Here is an 8911-nt window from a genome sequence, read left to right on the forward strand (position 1 = left end):
GTGAGTGGAGGATTAATATTATGATTTTTAAAATTTTGGGGAGAAAAATGTCAGACTTCAGGAAGAGAGTTCCCTTTGAAACCCANTGCTTCATAGGTCAGTTTCCCAGCTTTCGCTATGTCAAACTGACTCAACCAAAGTACGTGACACTCCAGCAAGGTCACACCTACTCCAACATGCCAAACCTTCTAATTGTGCCACTCCTTAGGCCAATCATATTCAAACCATGACACCACCTAAGATGAGTAGAGGACAGGAAATAATCAAACTTGGGGCTAAAATCAATAAAATACAAACAAAGAGAACAACATAATGAGTCAATGAAACAATGAGCTGGTTCTTTAAGAAAATTAACAAGATAAACACACTCTTATCCAAACTAACCAAAATGGAGAGAGAATATCCAAATTAATAAAATCATAAATAAAAACAACACACAGCAAGGAAATCCATAAAGTTATTAAATCTTTGAAAACATGTACCCTGCAAAATTGGGAAATTCTAAAAGATATGGATAATTTCCTCAGTAGATAGCACTTACCAACATTAAATCAAGATCAGATAAATTATTCAAATAGGCCTATAACCCCTAAGAAAATGAAAGCAGTCACTAAAATTCTCCCAAATAAATAAATAAATAAATAAATAAATAAATAAATAAATAAAAGCAAGCCCAGGACCAAATGGTTTTAGCACAAAATTCTACCAGACTTTCAAATATCTAACACACTCCTCAAATTATTCCACAAATTAGAAACAGAAGCCAAATCATGGAAGGACTCATGACCACAGTCTATGCCATTACTGCCACTCAGAAGAACAAGAATGGCTCCTTTGGAAAGCTGTGGTGTGATGGCCATGGGAATGCACAGAATATCATCCCTGCATCTACTGGTGCTGCCAAGGCTGCGGGCAAGGCCATCCCAGAGCTGCACAAGAAGCTCACTGGCATGGCCTTCCATGTCCCTACCACCAATGTGTCCATTGTGGATCTGACATACCACCTAGAGAAAGCTTCTAGCTATGATTACATCAAGAAGGTGGGGAAACTGGCATCCAAGGGCCCACTAAAGGACATGCTGGGCTACACTGAGGACCAGGTAGTCTCCTGCGACTTCAAAATCAACTCTCACTCCTCCACCTCTGATGCTGGGGCTGGCATTGTTCTCAGTGACAACTTTGTGAAGCTCATTTCCTGGTATGACAATGACTATGGCTATAGCAACAGGGTGGCGGACCTGGCCTATGTGGTCTCCAAAGAGTATGAAGCCCTGGACCAACCAACCTAGAAAGGACACAATTAGCAAGAGAGAAGCCTCTGTCTGCTGAGGAGTCTCTGTCCCAACTCAGCCCCTGACACTGAGTATTTCTTGCACAGTTTCTGACCCAGACTCCCCCCATAACAGGAGGAGACTAGGAAGCCTTAATCTCTTGAATACCACCAATAAAGTTCACTGCACACCCCAACACACACACACACAAAGAATAAAATCACATAATAGAAGTACCTGTGCATCTATGTTTATTGAGGCATTATTCACAATATCCACTTTGTGGAGTTATTGTAGATTTTCATCAATGTGTAAGTGGATGGAGAAAAATTTAAGATATATGTGTCTGTGTTGTTCTTACTGACTGAATAATATTCCATTGTTGTATGTGTACATATATATGTATATGTACATATATATGCACATAAAAATAAATGAAGTATTATTCAGTCAGTAAAAATAAAACCAGGTAAACCTACCAGCTACTGTTGAAGCAGAGTCAGGCCAGCCCAGTCTACTGAGTGAATTAACGTGTATCCTGAGCAATTTAGTGCTACCCTGTCTTAAAATAAATAGTACATACAGGAATAGGGATTTAGCTTAGTGATATTGTGCTTGCTTAGCATTTATGAAGCTGTTGGTTCAAAGCTAAATTAATGAAACAATGTTATTTCCAAAAAAGGAATAGAACTGGAGATTATCATGTTAGCAAAATAAATAAGACCAAAACAATGATAAAAAAAAAAGAAACTGAAACCAACTGAATTTTATGAGTCTACAGTCACCCCAATATTCAAGCTACACAAAGATTCAACAAAGGAAGAGAATTACAGACCAATTTTCCTCAGGAACATTGATACAAAAATATTCAACAAAATACTCACAAACTGAATCCAAGAACATCAAAAACATCATCCACCATGACCAAGTAGGTCCATCCCAGAGATGCAGGGATGGTTTGACACTCGAAAATCTGTCAATGTAATCCACCATATAAACAAAAAAAAACCCCACATGATCAACATTAGATGCTGAAAAGGCCTTTGACAAAATCCAGCATCCCTTCATGTTAAAAGTCTTGGAGAGATCAGGAACACAAGGGACATACCTTAATATAATAAAGGGAATTTTACAACAAGCCTAAGGCCAACATCAAATTAAATGGGGAGAAACTCATAATAAACTCAGGAACACGACAAGGCTGCCACTTTCTCCATATCTATTCAATATTGTAACTGACGTTCTAGCTAGAGCAATAAGATAGTGAAGGAGATCAAGAGAATACAAATTAGAAAGGAAAAAGTCTAAGTATTGCTATTCACAGATAATATACATAACATATATTTATAAGAAATGATAATGTATGTATGATATAATATTTAATAGGAAACTCCTACAGCCGATGCACACCTGATACAAGATTAAGCTTAATTAAAAAAAAAAAAACAATAACCCTCCTATATACAAATGACAAACAAACTGAGAAGAAATTAGGGAAGCAACACTCTTCACAGTAGCCGCAAATATTAAAAAACATCTTGAGGTAACCCTAACCAACAAGGTGAAAGATTTGTATGACTAAAAAGTCAAGTTTTTGAAGAAAGAAATAGAAAAAGACATCAAAGGATGGAAAGATCTCCCATGCTCATGGATCAGTAGCTTAATATAGTAAAAGTGGCCATCCTACCTAAAGGAATCTGAAGATTCAATACAATCTGCATCAAAATTTAAACATAATTCCTTTAAAATCCTGAAAAGACAATATTCAACTTCATATGGAAACAAAACCAGGATAACTAAAACAGACCTGAACAATAACAGAACTTCCAAAGTTATCATCATCCCTGACTTCAAACTGTACTGAAGAGCTATAGTAGCAAAACCCCATGATATTGGCATAAAAAGAGATTCACTGACTAACAGAATCAAATCAAAGACCCAGACATAAATCGACACACCTATAGACCCCTGATTTTTTATAAAGAAGTCATATCCACACAATGAAAAAATTAAAGCATTTTAAACAATTGATTCTGGATGTATGCATGTGGAAGAAAACAAACAGATCATATCTATGACCTTGCAGCACAAATCTCTCTTCCAAATGAACTTCAACATAAACCAGATACAATGAACCTAATAGAAGAAAAGTGGGGAATAGTCTTGGCACAATAGATTACTTCCTAAGCAGAACACCAAAGGGCACTAAGAACAACAATAAATGTGACCTCATGAAACTGAAAAGTTTCTGTAAGGTAAAGGACATTGTCAATAGGACAAAATCACAGCCTACAGAATGGGAAATCATTTTTGCCAACTCCACATCCAACAGAGGGCTAATAAAGAACTCAAGAAACTAGGGCATCAACAAACCAAATAATCCTGTTTTTAAGAAGCTCTTCAGATCTAAAGAGAATTCTCAATAAAGGAAAGCAAAATGACTGAGAAGCACTTAAATATTCAACACCCTAAGCCATCAGAGAAATGCTAATCAAAACCTCTTTGAGAGCTCACCTTATACCTGCCAGAATGGCTAAGATCAGTAACACAACTGACAGCCCATGTTGGCAAGAAATGTGGAGCAAGGACACTCCTTCATTCCTGGTGGGAGTACAAGCTCATACAGCCAGTTTGGAAATCAATATAGTGCTTTCTCAGAAAATTTGAAATTGGTCTACCTCAAGACTCCTGAGCATATACCAAAGGATGCACCATCCTACCTCAAAGACACTTGCTCTACTATCATAATATTAAGAAACTGCAAACAACCTAGATGTCCCTTGACAGAAAAATGGATAAAGAAGATAAGGTGTATTTATATAACGAAGGTGTTACTCAAGTTTTTTTTTTTTTAAATGGCATCATGAAATTTGCAGGCAAATCACTAGAAAAAAATGAGTGAGACAACACAGACTCAGAAAGAGAAACATGGTAAGTACTCACTTATAAGTTGACATTAGCTGTTAAGTAAAGGATAATCATGTTGCAATCCACAGACCCAGAAAGACTAAATGACAAGAGTGCTCTAAGGGGGGATGAATGGATCTCCCTGGGAAAAGGAAATAGTGGACTAGAGGCAGGTATGAATGACAGCAGGAGGGGTGAGTAAAGAGGGATGAAGGGAGACAAGACAGGAATTGGAGGGCACTTGTGGGGAGAGGACGATGTGGAAACCTAGTCCAGTAGAAACTCACAGGACTCTAGGAGGGTGAGCCTAGCAAAAACTCCTAGTAAAGGAGGATTCGGAGCCTGAACCAGCCATCCTCTGTAACCAAGCAAAGATGGGACTGGGACACCATGCCAGCGATGACATCTTCAACCTATAGTCTATCCAGTCTGCCTGACATACTAGGGCAACAGAGGCTTAGAACTTGTGGGAATGGCCAACCAATGATTGGTTTAATTTGAGGCCCACACCACAAGAGGGAGCCCGTGCTCAATCCTTCCTGAATGACCAGAAATCAGAGGCTGGATAGAGACCAATGATGGAAAATAAAATCATTTTTAGCGATATCCTTTTATACTCACAGATCAGTGCCTAGCCCAATCATCATCAAAGATGCCACGAACAGCATCTGATGAGAGCAGATGCAGAGACCCACAGCCAAACATTAGACAGAAAGAGCCCAAAATGAAGATCTCCACCATTCCCTCCCCTTGAAGCTTGGGGAATCCTGTGGAAGAGGGGAGGAAGGAATGTAGGAGCCAGAGAGGAAGAGGATGTCAGGAGAACACTGCCCACAGTCTCCAACTAAGCAAGGCTCATAGGGGCTCACAGAGACTGAAACAGCAATCATGGAGCCTGTATGTGTTTGTTATATGTCCTCTGCATATATGTTATGGTTGGTAGCTGGATATTTCTGTGGGATCCCTAATAGTGAGAGTGGGGATTCCTCTGACTTTTTCACCTGCTCCTGAAACCCTTTCCTCTTTACTGGATTGCCTCACTAGCCTTATTGAGAAGAGTTGTTCTGAATCTGATGTTATGCGATGTTTGGTGGCTATTCCTGTGAGGTAGGCCCATTTCTGAAGGGAAATGGAAGAGGAATGGATCTCAGGGAGAAGGAAAATCAGTGGAAGGGTGGGCATAGGGAAGAATGGAGGAACCAGAAACTGCAGTTGGAATGTATTGAAAACAATAAATATATATTTTTTTAAATCGGGAACTAGAGCTGCAGTAGCAACAGCTATGGGAGTGAGGTTACAACAGGCAAAGGAGCATATCATTGCTGAGAAGGGATGGTCCCCAGACAGCCAGGAGGCTTAGCCCTATTGCCAACTGAGGGGCCGGTGCTGAAGCTCTGGCTGCAAACCTAATGGTCATGCCCAGGGTTCCAGCATGGCAGCCTTTGCCAAGAGCAGGGTGGTGTACAGCAGTTCCAAGCTCATCTGGGTCCTGACCCCAGACACCTGATTCTGAACAACAGCAGGATGTCCAAGCGGAAGAGAACTTAATTTTCGGGTTTTAGCCTCCTCAAGGGACTATATAGTCCGTGTTGCCACTGGAAGCCATGTTGATTAATAGAAACATTATGTTGGAAAAAAAATAAAACTCAATGTCTCTCTGATTACAAGCATAATCCTCAATAATTTCAGTCTGCCAAATTTCTAAAGCTAATCAAATTGTGAACATCTTGATTAATAATTTCCAGCTGATTCTGAACAAAAGTCAACCAAAATTGAGAGGGTTCATATCCACTGCATTCCACTTTCCCGCCCTTAAAAGCGTCAGATAAACCTTTACTAACTGTCTGATCTCTTTGGGTATTCCAAACCAAACACACCTATCTGAAGATCCAAAGCTTGCCTCTTCAAGTGACTGAAAACACGTTGCTTGTCTTTCTGGACCTGGGTTACTTCATGTGCTGGCCAATTTTATGTCAACTTGACACAAGGTATAGTCAACTGAGAGAGAAGAACTTCAATTGAAAAGAAAATGCTTCATAAGATCAGGCTGCAGGCAAGCCATTAGGGCATTTTCTTAACTAGTGATAGATGAAGGAGGAAGGCCCAGTTCATTGTGGGTGGGGCCACCTGGGCTGGTGGTTCTTGGTTCTATAGCAAAACAAATTGAGCAAGTCAGAATGCATCCCTCTTCATGGCCTCTGTGTCAGCTCCTGCCTGCAGGTTCCTGCCCTGCTTAAGTTCCTGCACCCTCCATTTGTTTAAGTTCTTGTCTTGACTTGCCTCAGTGGTGATCAATGATGTAGAACTATAAGATCAAATAAATCCACTTCTCTACAAGTTGCTTTTGGTCATGGCAGCAATGGTAACCCTGACTAAGCCTCCTACCTCACTTAATATGGTTGTTTCCAAAGCCAACCATTTACCTGTGACTTTCATAACTTCATCCAACTTCTGAATAGTAAGTAGTTCATCATATAAATACACCACATTCTCATTATTCAGTTATCATTTTCTGGATGTCTAGGTTATTGGAATTGAGCAACAGTGAACATGGATGAGCAAATATCTGTATAGCAGAATAGAGAGTCCTTGGGGAATATGCCTAGAAGTGGTGTATCTGGACTATACTGAAGATTTATTTTTAGTTTATTAAAGAACCTCTGCACTGATTTCCACAGTGGCTGCACCAGCTTGCATGGCAGTAAGTGTCCCCCTTTTCTATATCTATGCCAACATTAGCTGTCTTTTTTTTTTAAACCTTAGACATTTTGACTAGGGTAAGATGAACTCTCAAGTTCATTTTAATTTGGATGTCCCTGCTAACCAAGAATGTTGAACACTTTTAACAGGCTTCCCAGCCATATGTATTTCATCCTTTGAGAAAAGTCTGGTTAGTTCCAGGTCCCCAAATTTCTTAATACCATTGCAGAACAATTGCTCAAACATGACTAAAACATGATTAATGGCGAACAGGAAATAGGAAGGCATTGTGAGTGTATGTGTATATGCATGTGTGTGCATGCATGTGTGTGCATGCATGTGTGTGTGTGTGTCTGTGTGTGTGTAGGTATGTGCATGCTCGAGCACATGCAAGATTTCTGTCAAATATAGCTTCCATTTAACATCCATAAAACACCACATTTTTGAGTAGTAAAATGTATTAAGTATAAAATTTGCCACTTTCATCATATAACTCAGTGGTCTGAAAGACACTAACATGCTCCAGAGCTGTCTCATAGCCATCACCAGTATGTGTCTCCTAAGCCATCACCTCCATCAATTTATCTCCAGAGCTTTTGATGGTGTCAAATAGAAACTGTGCCCTCATTCAAAAACCACTCTCTGAATTAACCACCAACCAGACAGCAAGCATGGTATGGACCTAGCCCCCCTACACATATGTATCAGATGTACAGCCTGGTCCTCGTGTGGGACCTCTAACAGCATTAGCAGAGGTTGTCTCTGACTCTGTTGCCTGCCTTTGGGTTCCTTTCCCCTAACTGGACTACCTTGTCTAGCCTCAATAGAAGAAGATGCACCTCATTCTACTAAGTGTGATATGCCAAGATGGGCTAATATCCATGGGAGGTCTCTAGTTCTCTGAGGAGAAAGGGAGGGACTGGCAAGAGAGAAAGGAGAGAAATCTCCAGTTTCGATGTAAAACACGTTAGTTAATGAAAAGCACCCTTCATTTCCTGCTCTACCAGGTGCCTGGGAACCTCTATTTCTGTCCCTACAACCTTGCCACTATAGGTATTTCCTATAAGTGGTCACTAGATATGTATCCTTTTGTATCTGGCCTTTTCACTTAGCATTGTATTTTAGCAATTCACCCAAATATACCCAAACTTCATTCAAGACTAAATAATACTCTGTTGTGTGTGTACAGCATATTTTATTTGTCCATTCAGCTGTTGGTCATTTGTTCTTTTTTTTCTGAGTCTTGACCCTTGACAGTAATCCTACTGTAAACACCTGAACAGAAGAAGCTGATTATTCTTTTGGATATGAATCTGGAAGAGAATAGCTGCATTTTGAGAAACCACCACTTTCCAACGTAGTCACCATTTTGCACCTCCACAGGGTATATCAGTGTGATGGTTTGTATATTCTTGGACCAGGGAGTGGCACCATTTGGAGGTATGGCCTTGTTGGAATAGGTGTGACCTGGTTGGAGTAGATGTGTCACTGTGGGTGTGGGCATAAGATCCTCACCCTAGTTGCCTGGAAGTCAGTTTTCCACTAGCAGCCTTTGGATGAAGATGTAGAACTCTCAGCTCTGACTGTGCCTTGCCTGCCTGGATACTTCCATGCTCCCACCTTAATGATAATGGACCAATTAAATGTTGTCCTTTATAAGACTTGACTTGGTCATGGTGTCTGTTCACAGCAGTAAAACCCTAACTAATACACTTAGGTATATCCGATTTTTCTACATCTTTGCTAATACTCCTTCCTCCTCCTTCTCCTCCTTCACCTCTTCTTCTTCTTCTTCTTCTTCTTCTTCTTCTTCTTCTTCTTCTTCTTCTTCTTCTTCTTCTTCTTCTTCTTCTTCTTCTTCNTCCTCCTCCTCCTCCTCCTCCTCCTCCTCCTTCTTCTTCTTCTTCTGTAACCCCCTTAATAAAAGCCCCCATAATGAGGATTAAGTGGTATTTCATCATAGCTTTTATTCACATTCCCTGAATGACTAATGGTGTTGGCCATCTTCCATGTATTCAGTGGTTATTTGAATA

General features: G+C 40.1%; 1 pseudogene; it reads left to right on the forward strand.

Moving 5' to 3' along the window:
• Positions 1 to 770: 770 nt before the first annotated feature.
• On the forward strand, positions 771 to 1289 carry LOC110288115 (annotated as a pseudogene).
• Positions 1290 to 8911: the final 7622 nt, after the last annotated feature.

The sequence above is a fragment of the Mus caroli genome, unplaced genomic scaffold (genome assembly GCF_900094665.2).
Source record: "Mus caroli unplaced genomic scaffold, CAROLI_EIJ_v1.1 scaffold_14950_1, whole genome shotgun sequence".
NCBI lineage: Eukaryota > Metazoa > Chordata > Mammalia > Rodentia > Muridae > Mus > Mus caroli.